Consider the following 20,995-nt stretch of genomic DNA (forward strand, 5'->3'; position numbering starts at 1 on the left):
GTTTCAGAAAATAAAAAGAGACAATACCTTTTCTACGCAGTATTTCAAGTCGACCATATGGAAAGCAAGGTTTTATTCCAGCCAATTCTCTCTCTCTCAAAACGTGGAGGAAAAGCACCAGTCACTGCTACTCTCGCCACCAGCCACGGTGCAGATGTTTGGAAAATGCGAAAATGGAGAAATGAAACAGAGAAAACCCTCAAAAATAAGTTTTGCATACATGAAAAATAGAGTATATAATTATCATAGCTACAAAAAGGTAAATTGCATTTTTTATTTATCCCCTTGTGTTAAACCAAAAGAACCAAAACAAACAAAACCATTTATGTTTTGACTTAATCTGTTTTATTGAAACTGACAATTACGAGAACCAACCAAAACATTGCTAAAAGTGGGAATAAAGAACAGGTTTCTTTTAATCTAATAAAAGGTATTTTATCTCTAAGAATGTTAGAATATGGCCTGCTTAAATGAGTACCCAACTCAAGGAACAGACCCATTTGAAAATGTATGTTTTCGGGTGTCTGAATGGGAATGGACTGTTTCTTTGAAATCTTGCAGAACTAAAAAACTCACTGAAATTACAACAATTCCTTACATGACTCAGATAAAATACAGCTTAGAAAGAAACATCTCCAAACTGTTTAAGTATGTATCTCTTAGTTCTTAGCCAATACATAACCGCAGTTATAACAAAGCAAATATCCTATTTGATTTAAGCACATCAGTGTAAGTTATTCAAATAAGATTGTCCTTGTTTAAAAGAAAGTTTTAAACAATTTAATGTAATTTCTGATAGAGTATTGTCTGAACTGAAAGTTGGCTCTTGATTAGGCCCAGCTCTGCCACAACCCTGCTGTGTACCTTGTCTTATGTCATTAAACCCCTTTTGGTCTTGGTACCCACGTCGCTGAAGTGGGAGCGTGACATAAAGTCACAGCCCTGTCATCAAGCTCCTTTCTTACCCTAAGTATCTCATGAAAGTACTCCAGCATAAGAATTTTTCTTTTCTTCCTTCCTTTGGTACTTTCTTAAAATAAGTAGCCAAATAAATGCTCAAATAAGTAAATGAATATCAAAAACACATACATAGACACTAAACAGCTATCCCTCTAAATAGGAAGAGAATATTTTTGTTGTTGCCATTATCCATTTCCTAATGTGTATTTAAAACGAGGGTTCCTAGCAAAAAGATTTTAATTTTTTTCCAAATAAAAAAATAGCTTCTCATGTCTTTGCCATTTAAGTTCTGTTAAAGAATAAAACACAAAATCATTACAGAAATCCTAGTAGGAACTTTCAAAAAAAAAGGAGGACACTAAAAAAACTCCATTTAAAATTCAAATCATTTGTTTCTATGTTTTCTTTTACAGAAATACAAGTGCCACCTCAAACTACTTTCACTTCCCTTTTTAGGAACAATATACTGAACTGTATCAAACATTGGGACCCTCTTCTCATAGCCTTCCCACCTGTCTTCTGAGGGAACAAAGCTGAGGTATAGATTACAGCACGAGATATTTGGGACAGGAGTAAAACATTTCATCTAGGAGGCAGTACTGCGGTCAATTTGCCAAATATACAAGAAAGTTAAGCCCCATCGCTATTTTGGCAAGAAGTTTGGGTTCTCATGGCTGAACAAAGATAATCATTTTTACACAAGACTTTAAAAAATGAAAGCACCTAGGGCAACAGCCAGAAAATGTCTGAGAATGCAAGTGCTTCCCGTCACTATTTAAACCAGGTAAGACACTATAAATGCACCCTAACGAAGGGCCTAAAAAGAATACAGGGCACCTGACACCTTGGTGAATAAGAGAAGCTCAGCTCTACGAAAAGGCTACAGTCTTAGGGCCAACACTCCATTGTTCCCAGGGCTGATACGCCTGCGGCACCAGCAGGGGCAGAGCACTCAAGCAACCAGCAAGGCTCTGGTTACAGGCTCCAGCTCCGCTCTGCACACTGATAGGACTGACACCCACGGGGTCTGCACACTATGGGGACACCAAGGGTGGGTGCCCCAGGGGAGGAAGGCTCCTCGAACGGAAAGACGAGCCAGCAGTTGCACAGTGTATCAGCACTCCCTGCTGGCCACCAAGGTTGAGGATGAACCGGTGGTGTCTTGGGCGGTGGTGAAGGTTTCTGTGAGGAAGCTGAAAGACATACGTCGCTCCTCAGGGATAGAGGTGTGGTTCTGATTAGTTTAAGAGAGTTCCAGATGTTATGCTGAATGAGCAGGAGGTGAAGAGAGGCTACTGATAGGAGGAACTCCAAGAACAGGCAAATACTGTGTGTAAAGCTGGTACACGATTGTCATTAATGTTTCCAGCTATTAAAATGCTATAAAGCCTATACAGGCCTATGTGTGGACATGTGTGTGGGGGGAGGAGGAGATGCAGAAAGAAATGAATTTCTGTTCAGCTCCCTTTATCTCAGAAATCCTGAGACAGTCCAATGTGTTTGCAACATTTACATTTTACTAGGAACTGCCATCTAAACCCTGATGCAACTGCCTGGTGTGCCCCCTACACTGCTGCCCCTAAGCCCTAGACAGGGGGTCCTTGTTTGTCTAATAGGCCTGAGGCAACAATACTGGTCCCCCCCCCCCTTGTGCTCTGTGCTGTTCAGGTTCTTCTGTATAATAAGATGAAGGTCAAAATGGCAGCCTGCTAAAAGCATCAGTATTTCAGTTGCGGGAATAACTTGCTTGTCATCAACTTGTTAATGCAATAGTCAAACATTTCTTTGACATGTACAGTATCAGCTAACTTCAGCAGATAAAGGGTCTAGAACAGGAAGATGCTGCAGATGCTTTAGCTCAGAGGAAGGCTCAGCAGAGCCAAAACGTCAGCAGGGTCTGTTTGTTCCATACTTTCCATCGGGCTCTGTGAAAGAAATGTTAGATTACTGCAGTGACAAGTTTGTGACAAGCAAGTCATTTGTGCAACTGGTGCGCTCCTGTTTTTATCTGTTTACCATTCAGACTTGTGAATGCCATTTCAAGCACTTACAGGATTCCTGGCTCCCATTAAGGGGAAATGGTTCCTCCATATTTAGAATTTTCTGCCTCAAAGAGAATTACTAAGCAATTATTTATCCCTGTGGTCACAGTGTCACAAGAGGCACAATCCTGAGTTGTTTAGTTGGACTGAATCATGAAATGGAGTCCTGGGGACTGGATAGCTCGGAGCATCAGAGATTTCTCATCGAGTTTATTGGAATGACTACAAAGCAAGCCTGTGAGAGTCAGTAAAATTGTGGCCAGCTTAAAATACCTTGGTCTCTTGCTCCGGGATCATATATCAAGGCCACATGCATCAAGGCACATAAACTCGTTTGTAATAAGTAGATCCTGAGAAGCCAAGGCCTGACTCTGTCACAGACACTGACATGTGATCTCACGTGAGAGGCTTAGTGACAGGGGCTGCTTTAACTGTCAAGAAGGGAATTTACAAGGCCTTCTCTCTGTGTTCTGTGGGTAAGCAGAGAGCCAATCCAAGTCCAGAAAAATTGTAAGTATAAAAAGTAATATCATAATATAAGATTAACACTTGCTATCATCCTCTCTAGGTTGACTTTTTCATAGTAAATGGAAGCTCTGGCAGGTTTTGAATCAAGAATTCAAGATTATCACATTGGCTTCTTCACCCGAGATCCCTGAGTGACTTTTGGTGAGTTCTTTTAACCCTGCGGGAGGAAAGGTACAAAATAATAATACCTACTCCTTGTTCACCTGACAGGAATGGTCTCAGGGTCAATGTTAAAAGAAGAGCACATTCGGAACTCAAGAATAAGGCTAGTGTTTCTGAAAAGTCATGATTGTGTCCTATTAGTGATTTAAAATTTTTGTCTATTTCGGTGCTGATTTTATAAACAGTTCTAGCTGGACCTCTTTAAGAACATGGAATCGTGAGGTTTGGAAGCAGGGACACGGCAGGGGGAAGCAAGGCAAAGCTGGACTGAGGGTGAACTGTCAAGGACCGGACAGAAAGTCATAATGTGGAGGGAGGCAGAGCTTGGTAGGGGTGACACAGAACGCTACAAACTTTCTGCATCAAAATTTCACTGTTAATAATCATTTGCCAGGCACTACATGTGTTATGCAATTTACATGTGTAATGTAATCTTTACCTAACCCTATGGTGTATGTGTTATCACTTTTTTTCACATGGTGGAACTAAAAGTCAGAGAAATTTAAATACTTTACCACAAATCTGTAAGTAGCAGAGATTTTAAACTAGTTTTTACTTATTCCAAAGCTCTTATACTTTTAAACAATGGAAAAACTAAAGTCATTTTCACTGCCTTCAGAAGACTTTTCTTTAGAGTTTACTGGAAAACATTTTAATTGGTAAATGCAGGCATTTAAGAATTTGATATAAAGGGCCAGTGAGAGTATTCTGACTCTAGCGGTGTTGCCACCCTTCTGAGGCCTCTGGGAAAGCTGAGCACCACCATCAGTATGTCATTCCTGTTGCCCTGGACTGACCTACTCCTACTTTCATACACTGGGGATGAGGTGAAACTGGTTCTAACCTAATCACATATCTCTGTGCTATGAATGCAGGCTGTTTGGCTGCATCTCCTCGTGTCCATGCCAACTCCTTTCTCTCCGTGTGTATAGCTTTTAGTTCACCCTACTCTCTGCTCCCATGTTACCTCCAGGGAGCCTTCTTTTGTCACTTGTCTGCTATTCTTTTCAGGTGGGGGAAGAGGCAGACATCTTTCTCACCATGACAAGGATTACTGAAACAGTCTAAACTTCAAACTTTGCACAGAATGCATCCTTTGTTCAGTCTTCTGCTTTGTTTTTCTCTAATGATAGCTTTGCCACAGGTCCCATTCGCATGTAACTCAGAGCTATGCAAATCGAACTGGTGAGCAAGACTTTGCAGCTACTCTATCTTAAAATAAATGTGTCCAAGAGGTGGAAACCTCTGAGTGAGGCATATTTTTTGAATATTACATGTCTAATGGCAGCTTTTCTTGTCTGAGTGGCAAAGAATAAGATCTGCAGCAACATTCCTTTGTGTCTTTTTAGTGTTCGGATTTCACAAGAGGTTTTAGCTCACACAAATTGAATGATATTTTAATGATATTTCTGCTTTTTTTTTTTTTTTGCTTGTAGGGCTTTCCCCAAGCACAGGATTCATACTTAAACACTACTCAAAACTATACCACACATAATGCAGAATCATTACATCACAGGGCACATAATGTAGAATCATTACACCACAGGGTGGTGTGTGAAGGGCCTGTGGTCTGAGTCTTGGTGTGGAGCCTGAGTTTGCCCATGGGGACCACCAGGGCCGTGGACTCTCAGCCTCACAGGAGACCCTAATTCTGCTTTAGGACTCTTCCATTTACACAAAATGTTTTCCTGATGTTGAACCTCAACCTGCCATTCTAAATTTCCCCCCATGGCTTCTAGTTTTTTCTCACCCCATCTGTCAATTCTGAGAGCTTCAGGGAACTGAGAGTTCAATGGCTCATTTAACGACAGCTCTTGTGTAAATCATACACCAACAAGCGGGTTTAGACTGTCCTGCCTTGTCCTGCTCCCCTCACCCCACACCAGTTAACTTTTCACTGTACCCTTCGATAACCCTGGGACAAATGGAAATCAGTATAGATAGTTCTTCATTTCCTTTTGGATGTAGATAATGTGTGTGGCAAAGCATTCTTAATCTCTGATTTTCTGTCCTATTCTGTGGAAAATCTTGCTAGGCAACCTCATGTAGACTTGACTGATATAGCTATTTAAAGGATCCTATGAATATTTAGACCACAGACATAAACCAGAAACATCCTAGGCAAATCTATATGGCACCTTCCACACACCTTTACTGCAATACCTATTTCACGGCACTGTAGTTACTACATTTTTTCAGACTATAAGATGCACCCCCATCCCCGTTTGGGAGGAATAAGGGTTGTTAATGCTGCTGTTGAGTCCTGTTTACATTTACATTGGTGAAATACTATGTTACTTATGTTATTAAATATTTTACCACATTTTTTGCTTCAAAATGTGTTTCCTATTTTCCTCTTCTAAAACCTAGGTGTGTCTTATGGTCTGAAAAATACGGTATCTTCTTCCATGTCTATTTTCCCACCAGTCTGTGAGCCCTCTTTGGTGATGGACACTTATTTTCCTGCCTATCTCTAGTTCCTAGAAGAGTATTTGACAAGTTAAAAGAGCTTGGTAGATTTGTTTTTGGATTGAGGGGATTTTTCCTTAATGTCATTCTGTGGAAGACTCCCCTTATTTTAAAACAAATACTACCAACACATATTGGCTTATTTGGGGAGATGAATCAAAAATATTTCATTTAGTACCATAAAAAGAGAATGGTTTAAGTTCAATGGTAATGGGTTTGACTTTGAATATTGACAGCAATAAACAGAGAATGAAATATGATCTTTCCCACTAAGTCTATTGTACTCTTTTACAGAACACTGAATAACATGCTCTTATCTCTTTGTTCACAAGTAAATTTTTCAGCTGCTATACCCAGAATTCCAAGTTTGTAGTGAATCAATTATTACAGGAATCATAGTAACACAGTGTGATGGCTATATATGTGACTGTACGTAACAAAGAGTAACATAGTGTGATTCCTGAGAATTCTCCACTGAAACAAAATATTGGTGTCACTTCTGTTGCTTCAGTTGGCCAAGCACATTTAGAAGTCCTGGTGATTCCTAGTAGTTTTAGCTTCTGTGCAGCAGTGGATTTAAAAAAGAGACAGAAGGCCCTGACTGGTGTGGCTCAGTGGATTGAGTACTGGCCTATGAAGCAAGGGACCACTGGTTCAATTCCCAGTCAGGGCACATGCCTGGGTTGTGGGCCAGGTCCCCAGTAGAGGGTGTGTGAGAGGCAACCAATGATGTTTTCTTTCCTCTCTTTTTCCCTGCCTTTCCCTCTAAAAATAAATAAATAAAATCTTTAAAAGAAAGAGAGAGACAGAAGAAGAAACTCCTGAAAATGTGAAACACCTAGAGAAGACACTCCTTTCCTTTTTCCTGACACACTTAGAACATTCCAGAAAGATGTGAGTCTATCCTGTTTAAGTTAAAGAGATTCATAAAAGACAAATCCATAATTTCCCTTTCAGTATTTAGAAGCTGCATTATCAAAAGCCTACCTCATTATCAAACCTAAAGATTTTCTGTTGCTGTATAAGCATATTTTATCACCATCAACATCAGTGAAAAGTCTGATTTTTTTTACTTCCCATAACTTGCTTTAAAAGTCGTATCATCTCACTGTCTCAATCTTCTTTTTTTTTTCTAAGATGAAAAAAGATCTCTATGTTTTCTACTTTTTTTAAAGAATTTTTTTTCCAAATGTTAAATGCAATTTTATTTGGGAGGGGGTTATAACTATTTTTCTCCAAGATGTTCATATCCAATTTTACCTGAATTCATAAAAAGTATGATTAAATTCCTGATCTATACTCAAAGGAAATAGTAGCACTGTGTATATTCTGCATGCTTCTTTTACATTCTACTACTTCAGCTATTTTTAAATTTCAGTTTTACATTTCACACTCTTGATTAACTTTCTTTGCTCTACTTGTAGATGCTATTTTGCCCACACAGTTAGTCATTTTTTATTTTCAGTTTATCAATAGCATTTACCAAAATGTAACGGATAATGGAATATTTGAGAATTGCAAGATTCAAGAGAAACAGAGTCATATGCTTTTCCTTATGGATAATACATTTATGGAGAAGGAAGACAACCCCACATAAAAGCAGCAATGGAGATATGCATATGCAGGCATGTGGTGTTAGTTTAGCAGCTGTTAACACACACAAGCTAATACAGCCATACAAAATGTTGTATGCAAGTGAAGAGAGAATGGTAGGGTGAATTGCCACTTGTGACATTTGCTTTCTCTGCTGAAGAATGCTACCAATGTCCGGGCTATATAGCTCAGCTGGTTAGAGCCTGGGTCTGATACACCAAGGTTGTGGGTTTGATCCCTGGTGAGGGCACATAACAAGAATCAACCAATGAATGCATGAATAAATGGAACAACAAATCAATATCTCTCTTGCTCTATTTTTCCCTTTCTCTCTTTCTAAAATCATTGAATAATTTTTTTAAAAGTGCTAATGATGTTCTGATAATTTTCTGTTTTACTGAGTATTCCTTTCAAATGATTGTTCTACCTCTGACGTGGTGGTTATACCTATGTCTCAAAAATTGCTGTTATTGTTACACTGTGCATAGGACCACTGTGCATTGAAAATATGCATTTCCTGTCCTTGATATCTAACATAGTGATTTTCAACTCTTTACCATCTCTGATGTCCTATAGTTAAGGTAATTTTGCATCACTCTTCCCTGACTACTTCTTAAAGTATAATTTTAAATTAAAATTGACTTTGTTTTGAGACTTTGAACGGCTGCTACCAGTAATTTAGAATACACTGGGTTTGTTGGTATTAGGAAATATGTTTTGATAATCAAGGTAATCAAAAACCAGCTTCCAGGACAGACCTCAATAGCATGCCATTTCTACATTCTCCATATTGGCTCTGATACCCTAGTAATCATTTCCTGAGAATTCTGAAGTGCTTGGCACCAAATAAATAGAGTTCCTTTTTTGTCATTTGAGATAAAATTAAAAGCTCTGGTAGTTCAGTGGAGTTAGAGCATAACTCCACCTTGGCCCTAGTTCACCAGAGCTCCCACTGGGCCCAGAGGGGAGACAACAACTGGCGTGGCATTGTGTTGGTTATAGTCTAGTGACTGGTGTCACCAAAGGCCTGCCAAGTCAATTTTACCAGGACTCCCCGAGGGTTATTTCATTGCTTGGAGGTTAAATTCTCACATCTACAGCTTGTAGATAGAAGCACTAAAAGGGCTGTACACATATGCAGGAACCCAAACTGTGCCTTTCATTTTGGCAGAGAGGAGACGATAAAGGCCAGTGTGTGAGCCCCATCACCCCCGGAGGGTGCTGAGCTGAATGCGACTGCGGCCTGCTGGGGGTCCGCCCTAAAACCTACTGATGGGGGAGTCTGACTTTCTAAACAGATCTAATTTTCAAATTGCATTAAATATAAATGCAACAATGTTGCTAATAAGCAGTTCGTTTGTGAAATTTATAGAGAACTTTCCTCTGATATAATTAATTCAGCATATCCTTTTGTCCAACCCCTCCTCTGTTTTGTATTATCTTTGTAGAAATTTATTCTATAAAAATCTGTATTACATATTTTCTACCAATATAATCTATTCTTCTATTTACCCAATCTGTTTTACTCCTAGCATAAAATTCCAAGAGATTCATATGCATCACTCAACATTCATCACTTCTGGGCACACGTGATCACTGGCTCCATGACTGCTAGTTAACTGGTAGCTTCCAGGCCACTATTACATGAGTAGAAACTGAAATCTATATGCTTTATAATTACTGAGGAAAAAAGGACTTTGATTATGGAGGAGCATACAGCTATGCTTATGCATAGAAATGCTTATTTCTTCAAGGAGGACAAAGGCAATTGTCCCCATTCTGGTGCATATACATCAGAAATTCAGTACTACCTATCTTTTCTTTAAGTAGATCTGGAGCTGAGTACTAAGAAGAACTCCTTTAGTAGTTATAACACCTCTTACTGGGGATCCTTTTGAGTTAAAAGTTAGCAAGAGAACTTTTTAGGAAGGTGGAGGTCGTAATTGTTATAAAATCATGCAGTCCTTCAAAACCATTGTAAAAACAGGAATGACAACTTTTTGCCAAAAAGAGAGGGGGCAGATTTCTGAATAAAGGTGCCCCGTGTGACTGGAACAAAGAACTGGAACTAGGCAGGCCATCTGCCTCTTGTGTGTTTTGGGGCGGGGATTGTGGGTAATGCCTACCACTAAGGTGTCACAGAGACACAAACAAAGCTCATCTCCATAATATAAGAGATTCTACTCCACGTGAAGATAGACATTTTAAACAAACCCTTCCAGGGTTTTGTTGATTCTTAGCCATACAACCAAGCAGCTCTCTTGTTTCTGGCAGGGATGGCCAAAGCTTAAGACTTAATATATGCGTTTTCCCCGCGGAGGTGGGATCAGACATACTCAGGCATCACTTTCATCCCGCTGTTCTCTTCTCTCTCACTTCACTCCGTGATCAGTCAAAAAATATATGCTAGGGAAGAAAGAGCTAAAGAAGTTGCTAGGATATCTAAGGAGAAAGAAACCAAATCTTGCCTGTTTTAGGCAAGAGAGCACTTCACTATTAATGAAAAGAGATGGTTAACCTGCAACCCATCAAATTTCAAGTACAATTCCAAAGTGTGTCAAAAGAGATCCAAAAGAAAACAAAATTCCTCCTGTCCTTAGCTATAAATTCTGCAGGCTGATTCTATGTTCTCATCTCATTCCTGTTTTTCACTCTGCCCCAGAAAGGATCGCTGTCTACCATTAAACAGGCAGTATACAATAAAGGCCACATATAATGTATACTCATAAAGTCCTGGATCTAGAGCAAGAGGAGAGTGAGTTCTTAGCAGCAGATAAGTCTTATTGACAGCAATAGAGACATGCTTCATTCTCAGAAGGTACGGAAAATGTTCTCTGTTGTATCTTGAGGTGAAGTTTGAGTGGTGTAAAAACGTTGTGGTTAACGTGGCACGTTGTTGGGGTTTTCTTTCCCTCCTCTCTGACACCACAAACAGAGATCTAAGCCTAGATAGAGGCAGGAGAGCAGGTTTTTCTTCATTAGAAGCTGTGCGTGTTACTATATTCTATAAGAAGTGAAGTAGAAAGAAAAATGCCACATCCCTTGATGCAGACCATGTACAGATCCATTTATACCCATACTTTCCTTTTTCTCTTTTCTCAATCCTCATGCCCATTTTCCTTTTTGGAGTTTGAGGCACACCTTTATACTGCTGGTTGACTTCCGGTGGTTGGGGCTCTTGTGACATCCCTTTGTCTATCCATGCTGTCTAGTTCAACACAAATTCCCAGTGGCATTTCTCTCACAAAGATGACTGATTGAACTTAAAAATGACTTCTGTATTATGACGTAAAATCTGGAGGCAGCATTTGTAACTGTTCAAATAAACTTTTAACCTTACAAATGACTCATAATTAGGAGGCAAATAAATATGTCCTGAGTTTATCTTCAGTGGCTGTACTAACTTGTTAGCATTGTTAATGCTTTTCATTAGGCAGTTCTTTTCTTAGTCCTAATAAGAGCCACCCTAAGATTTCCATGGTGTATTGCAGGGGTCCCCAACATCCGGACCTCACAGTAGTACTGGTCCAGACCTGTTAGGAACCGGGCTGCACAGCAAGAGGTGAGCAGATTATAATGTGCTTGAATGTAATGTGCTTGAATGACCCTGAAACTATCCCTCCCCACCCTCCACCCCTGGTCTATGAAAAAACTGTCTTCCATGAAACTGGTCCCTAGTGCCTGAAAGGTTAGGGACCGTTGGTGTATAGCAGATACTGGAAGCCCACATGAAAGAAAGTACTCGAAGGTTAGGGACCTGACTTAAAAATCCAGACTGGGAAAGATCTGTGAGTGACGTGAAGCTTGGGTGAGTTCATTGAACTTAGGAGTTATTGCTGATCCAGTGGCCAAGGAAGAAACTATTAATGACACCATCAAGGGGAGTTAAGAGTTCCAGGATAGTTTCTTGGATATCTGGACACCTGGATTATTTGAGCATGACCTAAAACTGAGCATGACCTAAAAGTTGCCAAATTCTTCCATATGTATCCTAGTTTGAAGGCAAGATACAAGATTGGTATATATATCTTCTTCATGTACTTCATAGTACTGGCTACCTGATGTTCTAAACAGTGACATCATTGTCCACGCAGGGCAATGAAGATATAAGATACAAGATTGGTATCTGGTAAACTCCAATTCTCCTTGTTTTTTTCTTTAAAGTTCAGTTCCTGAAGTGTTCTCATTATAAGACAAGGTCAAGGTTACACAAGGGTTGAGAGCACAGTGGTTCGGTAAGTATAACGTCGCCCTATTGGTCCCCCTTACCAACCCTGAAAGGACAATATGCTATGATCTGGAGGAAGTTCATGGGAAAGTTGACATAATAATGCTTTAAAGATTTGATTTATAAATGAGCCACTTCACTGGCATAGTGGGAGGACAATAGGAAACATTTGAAAATGTAAATAGTTTTGTTTCAGAGAATAAACCTATGTCTCCAATCAATATTTCTTCTTTATGTAGCTAAATCTGTCACATTAGGCTCCTACGTAAACTCAGGAAACTTTACCTAGTAAGTCTATATATGGCGTGTGTGTATTTCTACCATAAAATAGCAACAAAAATTTTGATCCAAATATCATAACCTAAGCAAAAAGAAACACCTAGAATATTATTTTTAAAATGTGTTGCCTACATATATAGCTATATATTATAAAACCCACTAAATCGAGATTGTATAACGATGCTGTTTTCTTCAGTTTCACAACAGTATTTTTTGAAGATTACAACTTTTGTATATAAACGGAAAATGATATCGTATAAATGAATTAGATAAATAAAGAGGTGCAGAGGGTGAATGCAAGAATCCCACATACCATCTACAAAGTGTTGCCAGTTATGAAAGGATTTGACATGCTAATATCCATTCACTGGGATTCATTACTGAGACACTAAGAGCATGATGGCTGGCAGACACTGCATTTAAGTGCGGTTACCGAGGCCCCAAATATTGACAGAGTGTCAGATTCTAAGACACTATTGATGCACACAGCCGGCCACAGCTCCAGACACCTCTCAGACAGAGTCTTTAAATGTCACAGATAAATGAATTTTCATGAAATTGAGAGAGAGAAAGGAAGAGCAAGAAGAGAGAAAGAACACAGAATGAGAGGCAGGATAAGAAAAAAAGGGAAGAAGAAATCACTTCCATATCACTGCCATGAAAGCATGTGGCCTCTCATCTCTAAAGTGCCTCACAAGGATGTGAGATCAAGCTTTCTGAATGCATTTTGTTCCCACAGTACTCAAAGGCCTTTAGTAATTTCATTGTGTATTTAAAAAGTTCAGGAAAATACATGTTATAGCATACCTTTAACAAACAATCTCTGAACAAAATATGGTTCAAATAAATATTGCAAAAAGTTAATATTAAAAATTCAAAATAAAAATAAAGTAAGGGGAACAATAGGCACAAATAAATATGAGGAAGCCTCCTAAGCAGTTCTCCACACACATTCGACGTGAAAACTCAAGGTGCCATGAAATTTGTTTTTCACCAAGGCACAGGTGTGTCCTCTGACAGTCTTGCCAGAGTCCCACTGAAAGCAGTGACACCTAGTGGGTTTAGAACAGGATATTGAGGAACAGCTTCCTCCTTCGCCTCTACCTATCTTCCACGGAAAACACTTGCCAGGGAATTGTATGAGGGAAATCCTTTACTTGACGCTTGAGAACAGAAATGAACTATGGTTGTAACTAGAACAACCAAGTGTTCCTTAGAAATCCTGTGTAATTCAGTATATTTTAAATGTAAATGAAGCCTTTTCACTTTGAAAGTCTTTCATCTGCTGAGGGCACCTTCTCTTAACCTTGATGCACTGTGTCATTAAAAACAACCATATTTTCAAGGTTAGAATATGGCCTGCTTGTGCACTTAATTTTCTGTATTAGAGCCATGCGATCTCCCCATTTTACAGAGGGCAATCATGCCAATGCCCACAAACAAAATTCTTCCTCCTATTCAAAAGCACATGGGATAAAAAAAATATTTTTTTAACCTGAAGCAAAATGGTTTTGAAAGCCATAACACATTTTTTTACTAGCATCACAATAAGTCTTGGTATAAATTTCTTTTTCTGCTTCTGGCCCTCTCTGCCTTGGCTACCTGGAACATTAGCAGGTACTTGGAGAATGAAGTTCTGAAGCTCGGATATTCAAACTGGATTTTGTTTTAGCATCAACTTTTCAATGACTTTTTAGTATATTTCTTTTTATATTAGGAGATAAAATGGAAGAATTTAGACTTCCTGCCATGGAAAAATATAATTATTTTCTCTGTTTTTAAATGCTTTTATTTTGAGGACAAAATCAGTTTTAACTCAAATGGAAATTGCAGTAAAATCTCAGACACTGTAATCAGCGACTGCATTAAAACTTTCGAGAAGGATGCCAACTTCCATGTTCAGCCAGGATCACAACAAGACATTTTCACGTTTCCTGTGGCCATTCAGACATTATATACTGTAACATTTTTATATTGTACAATTAAAGACGAAAACAATCACCTCTAATATGTTACACACACATAGGCATACTACATACCACACGTACACACATACAGTGATCGTTCATCTGTGACCATATAATAAGCAGAGAGGTTTTGGTTTACTTCAGACTAAGGTCTAGCAAACACATTTTAAAAAACAGTGTTGAATTTTTCTAATTATAAAATTAAGAGTCTTTACCAAATATTCAGTGACTAGTTAAACAACTGTGGTATATACTCTTATAAGGAACACTGTGAAGCAGCTAAAAGAGAATAAGGCAGATGTATACACTACATGACAAGATATAAGATATATATGGTACAATCCCTCTTGTATGAACACACACACACACACATATATATGAATAGATATATTTATATAAACACTGGCATATATGTATATAAATATACCGATATATATATATATGTATATGTATATGTATATATATACACACACACACACACTCTGAGAGGATATACAAGATGCTTTTGATTAGATGAAAAAATTACTTTTAAGTATATATTTTCTATACTGTTTGAATTTTCCAAATATGTTTAAAAATAATGCCAATAAGGATATCTGAGTGGCAAGGTCTTGAAATTTTTTTCCTTTATTTTTCTATGTACTACAAAACTTAATATATAATATTTTAAAAGGAAATATCTCTAAAATAAATTACATAAAAGTAATTCTTGTTAGTTACAAAAAATGTGAGAGTGCTATAACAGCATAAATTGAGGTTATAAAACCCCCAACAACTTGTAATTCTCTGACTCAACAATAACTGCTGTCTGATTTTTGGTGGGTGTTTCCAGTTTGCAAAGTGCCTTCTCTCCTCTACTTGGGAGTAAGAAAGATTCTTTTCATACCTTTAGGCCGGGGGACACCGCAAACCATGTTTGTTGGTCTGTTCTGTTTTGCACGTTCTTGCTACCCCTCGCCACCACACTGTTTTGATAGCCAGGGCATTTTGACAGCTCTGGAGCAGCATAAGCTCTATATGATGCTCGTTAAAATTGTACAGGTCCCCCTTCAGCTGGTATTGCTCCATGAAAGCACGGCCCCCGTGTCACACCTCACAGTAGTACTCGACATCTACTGAGGGAGCAGAACTGGCGTCGTGATGGCCCACAATTATTATAGAGTTCACACTGAAACCGTTTTTGGAGGACTCAGAAGTGGCCTATTTTTCAGAACACACAGATCATCCTTCTTTAACCCCAAAACGTCTTCGAAGGGTAAGGAAGCTGAAGGAGGAACATGGAGGAGGCAGAATTGAGTTACTTCTCAGGAAACTGACCTTTAAATACCTTATGTGTTGAGGACCATTGCTGAAGAAGGTATTAAACTCTCTTCCAGGTAAACACTTGGTGTTAATATTAATCTTTTGAGTATCTTATCTTCCTTTCAAATTTTAAGAACTTTCTCATTTTTGTTGCTACATTAATTGAAAATAAGTTAATAATGATCATCACCATTTTTATTATGGCTAATTTCCATTGTGCTTTCTAAGGACTGGGCAGTTTACTTACACTTTCATTTAATGCTCAGAATACTTCTCTTGCTGTTATTGTTATCCCTATTTTACAGAATAGAAAACCCAGACTTAGACATGTTGAAAAACTTGCCCAATGTCACAAATCTAGTAAGAGGCAAGTGAAGATTCAAATCCACATCAAGCAGATTCCAAACCTTCCTTAAAATCATCTTTCAGGTTCAATTTACATGAATCCTTCTTCAGAGGTACGCACCGTGCCCAGAGCTTTCTTATCTATTACTGTGTGTATGTGTGTGTATGTGTGTATGTGTGTGTGTGAGACGGAGGGAAAGGAAAGGGGAGGAGAAGGGATAGGTGGGGAGGGGAGGGGAGAAGTCTGAATAAAATGCTACAAAATTTCTCTAGGACTCCATTTTCCTCACCTCTAAAATGGATAGCACCTACCTCAGAGGTTTATTGTGAGGGCCAAATGAGATAATATAAGTGAAAGCACTTAGTACACCTAAGATAAAAAATTATCATTGCTATACAAGTTTCCCTTCTTTGCATAATGGATGTGTTCTAGAGAAGGTGATTATGAAAATGTATAGGCTTAACTTCTATTATCAAATCACAGAGCAATTACATTATAAAATCATAGAAAAAAGATTCCTAACAGACTGAAACAAAGACTTGATGGAAGGCAGGGGTTCAGGTGGAGGTTGGGTCTGTGAGAATCATACTGGGAGTAGTCTCCGTGTGTGGGCAGCACTTTCTAGGTCCTCTCATCTCCCTCTGTTCAGCCTCCTTGGTCTGGTAATTTCTGAATCGACTCCAGCAGTTTTCAGAGATGTTTTCTTTATTTCCTTTCATCCAATAAAATTTGTATGCAACAGCAATGCTTCACTCGATGGCCCACACGTGATATAGAATAGTTAGAAAATTCTGCTGAGATTTCCAATGAGGTAAATTCATTAGTGTCCTACTTACTCTGTTTGGTTGTAAGTTTCTATTCTATATGTATCAATAGTACTTGTGTTACCCTCATCATATTAATTATATTAAAAGGCTTCTGGGTCAGGAACCATGTCTTCTACTTTCTCGGAAATCCTACACTTACGAGTGAGTCCTATAAATAAAATAACACTTTAAATAGTACTGACTTCACCTTCAGCTCCTAACTATAAACCTGACTGTGGGCCGGGAGTGCTATTTTCTCTCACTAGTCTCATCAGATACGAGTGTGTCATGTTACCGAAGGAGGCCAAGCTAGATGCTCCCACCACGCACTTCTTCCTAACAACCAGTTGCATCTCAGTGCTTGCACTTTCTTGTGGCACCAGGACTTATTTTTAAATTAATGCCTTATTTTTTTCTCTCTGAGAACATCCTTTTTTGGTGGAAAATATTCAGAAAGAATGGAATTTTAAAAATAAACCATGTGTTACCAGACCTTGGGAAAATCAATGATGTTTGAAAACATCAGAGTCAACTAATCAGGGGCACAAAAGCCTTATTAAATATATTCGCTTTCTCATCTTTAGAGCTCAGGTAGGAAACAAGATCCAGTCTCAGCATGCCAACAGTTATCAAGTAAGAGAGATCAGCATGGTCTACACCCTTATGAGGTAGCCTGGACACATCAGTTAGAAGTATTCTTCACAGATTCTACAGGAGACCACGTTCCAGATTATTTCATACACGACAGCTGCCTGGGAAGCTACCAGACAGCCTCTCGGATTCTGGACCAGTTCCATCAAGGTGAGCTTATATTTTCGTATTTGGTCAGAAGCAGACTACAGCATCTACTCAAGACCACTTTTGTTTCACTGCTTGTCTATATCCCCATATCTGTCTGCTATCCCTCACTTTAGCACTTATTCATTTATTCATTATACAATAATTATCAAGCACCCCAAGAGGAGGGGTAGATGATTGATAAATAGATTATCAGTAAATAAATACTACACAGCTAGCTAGATAAAATATGAGAAATGACTTCAAGAAATGACTAAGGAAGGAGAGTCCAGATGAAGAATCCTTTAAACTAGGTATTGAAGAATAGAACTAATTTAAAATATAAAGAGGAAATACTAATCATTTCAAGCAGAATAAAATGCATGAACAGAAAGGTAATTATGCATTAGGGAAAGCAATCTTTTGGTTTGTGAAAGGGAATAGTGTAAAGTAAAATTGGTGATTTTTAGGTAAAGTAAGGCTAGGTAACAGGGCACTTGAGTACCAAACAAAGAACATCACTCTGTTAATAATCTTGGTGTGGAGAAAGTTTGTTAAACAACTGACCAGCATCATAATTTCAGCAGAGTATAGTAATATGCCACTACCCTGAGGCTTTGGGACCCACAGGGAGGATGCTACATTAGGGATAGAGAGAAGATCCACACAGCAGATGGATCTTGCTCCAGCAGAGATTATCATGCTTCATCCATTGAGGTTAATCATATCACATGACATAACCAAGACTCTCACCAGCTCCTAGTCACATCAGCATTGGTCCTTGATTCTCATTCACAGATTCTATAGTTGCCAAAGGCTGTCAGTGAGTCTGGCTCATATGACAGAGGTGAGCATCCTGAGCATGTGAGATGTCCGTAGAAAAGTTTGACATATGCTGTCATTTGACCCTGAATAGAATCAATATGTTTATAAGTGACTGGTTACTTATATGTGTCTAGTTCGGGTTCTTCCTAGGTTACCAAAAGTCATTTCCATGTGTTTGGAATTTTGAGATACCCTTATGTATCCTTGAAGGTTCACTGCTAACTGTGTAGGATTCTTGGATTCTAATCATCATAGAAAGACACCTCTTTCCGAGCATTCCTTATCCCCACCTTTATTGCTGTTATTGCACTTACTGACTTCTGATAAGCTTAATATTTTATGTGTATTTATTTATTTTCTGCCTTTCTCCTCCAAATATTAGCTATTTGAATAATTTTTTAAATTCTCACCTGAGGAGATGTTTATTGATTTGAGAGAGAGAGGGGCCAAAGAAACATCAATGAGTTGCCTCCCATACACACCCCAATTGGGGATTGAACCTGCAATGTAGGTATGTGTTCTGACTGGGAATCGAACCCACAACCTTTTGGTATTTGTGATGATGTTCCAACTGAGCCACACAGCCAGGGCTGAAGAATTTTTTATGTCTGTTTTGTTTACTGTTGTAATCTCAGCACCTGGAACAGATACTTGTTGAAAGGCCACTTTTGAAAATGAAAAGAAAGTTATTGAAGAGGGTAAGCAAATATGAACTAGAGTGGGGAAATAAAGCTTTCTACCTAAAGCCTCCCTCCAAAAATTCATGCAGCATATAATTGAAAAATATTATCAGCTAGTAACTTCATGAACTAATTTTCTATAGAACCCAAAGCACTTTAAAAAATGTATCTATTTGCTTTCTTACTTGCTGAAATAGCTCATTACTTCCATTTTATATAGATGTAAATCACGGCAAAGAGGGATGCTCTGGGGGTACAATAGAGGAATGTAAGGCCTTGGACTCCAAGGCCTAGGTTCTATGCACTATTTTATACCAGTCCGTGTTTCATAATTAATGAGATGTTAGTTCTAAATTGCATAGGATGCTAGAATTTGAACCAATAAATAATGCAATTAGCTTATGGCCTCTCTGCTAGCACATGGACTTCTAACGGAGACAAAGGAACAAACAAACAAACAAAACAAAAAGCAATATGGAAAGAGGAGAGGTAAGCGCCTACAAAAGTTAAACACGGTTATTCTTAATTTTCACTTTGAGATGCGATTGTTCTTGTTCATCATCATGTTATTGTGTCGGCTGGCAGAGGGGACTGAGACTGAGCATGCTGTGCAAGTGACGGCAGGTCAGCCACGGCTGGGCAGGCTGTGGGGACATTGTGGCCTCTCTGTCCTCGGATCCTCCTTTACCCTGAAAGTATCTTCTGGATTAAAAAATCTCATTCAATGGATAGTTTTCAACATAAAATCGAAAGTAGTCAAGTGCTAAAAGAAAAACTGGCAAATCCTTTCAGAATCTTGGCATGGGGAAAACCTGTCCACCTATGATTCGACAGAAAGAGACGGGCAAATCTGATTATATGAAAAACAAACTTCTATATGGCAAAAATATATACATCATAAACAAAATAATTTAAACAATGATGAACTGTGAAAAATGTTTGTAACACATATAGACAAAAGGATTATCTCCTTAATGTATAAAAAGCAAGAAATCAATATAGAAAAAAACAAGATACTGATAGAAAGAAAGGAAAATGAATAGATACTTTATAGAAAATTAGGTACCAAAATCATTAAACATATCAAAAATACTCATAATAAGGAATAGGCAAATTTAAATACAGAGAGATACCAATCTTTGACCTATGCAATTGGGAAAAATCCAAGGTCTATGAAACCGCTATTTTGTTGAGACGGGGGGTAAAGAGACACTTTCATAATTTGACAATAGGGCTTATCAGTAATGCAAGCCCTGTTGAGCTGAGATTCATTGGGCAAAATTTGTCAAAATTTAAAATGCATGTAACCCTTTGACCAACAACATTACTTCTCAGGATCTAGCCTCCAGGAAGCCTGCACNCATTAAACATATCAAAAATACTCATAATAAGGAATAGGCAAATTTAAATACAGAGAGATACCAATCTTTGACCTATGCAATTGGGAAAAATCCAAGGTCTATGAAACCGCTATTTTGTTGAGATAGGGGGTAAAGAGACACTTTCATAATTTGACAATAGGGCTTATCAGTAATGCAAGCCCTGTTGAGTTGAGATTCATTGGGCAAAATTTGTCAAAATTTAAAATGCATGTAACCCTTTGACCAACAACATTACTTCTCAGGATCTAGCCTCCAGGAAGCCTGCACATCTACGAAATGATTTATGTACAAAGTTGTTCACTGAAGAATTGTTGGAAATTATAAAAGTTGTTTATAAATAGAGACTGGTAGAATAAACTATGATACATTTACATAATAGAATACTGTGCAACTAGATAAATGATTAAGAGAGTTTTCAATGCACTGATATGAAAAGATCTCATATATATATATATATATATATATATATATATATATATATATATGTGGAGAATACAAGATTGAGAACTGCATTGAAAATGCATTGAAAACTACAAGACTGACCAACTCAAGAATAATTTCATGTAAAAGTGAAACTGAAAGTGTCACCGTAATAATAAAAGGCTTCCCAAATTCCCCACCTTTTAGCCACTGTTACAGTCGACATTTG

At 38.3% G+C, this 20,995-nt stretch overlaps 1 protein-coding gene across 9 annotated transcripts in view; it reads right to left on the reverse strand.

Annotated features, from left to right (window-relative positions):
- Positions 1–20,995, reverse strand: part of ZBTB20 (zinc finger and BTB domain containing 20) — an 826,710-nt gene that overhangs the window by 250,468 nt on the left and 555,247 nt on the right. The window contains exon 7 of one of the 9 annotated variants that reach the window (XM_037057413.1): positions 28–127. The exons of the other annotated variants lie outside the window; for them this stretch is intronic. The gene's annotated coding sequence lies outside the window, so the exon portion shown is untranslated. The remainder of the gene's footprint in view (positions 1–27; positions 128–20,995) is intronic. 9 annotated transcript variants of the gene reach the window in all.

This window comes from Sturnira hondurensis, unplaced genomic scaffold (assembly GCF_014824575.4).
Source record: "Sturnira hondurensis isolate 20B ecotype Veracruz unplaced genomic scaffold, ASM1482457v3 Scaffold0009719, whole genome shotgun sequence".
Taxonomy (NCBI): Eukaryota; Metazoa; Chordata; class Mammalia; order Chiroptera; family Phyllostomidae; genus Sturnira; species Sturnira hondurensis.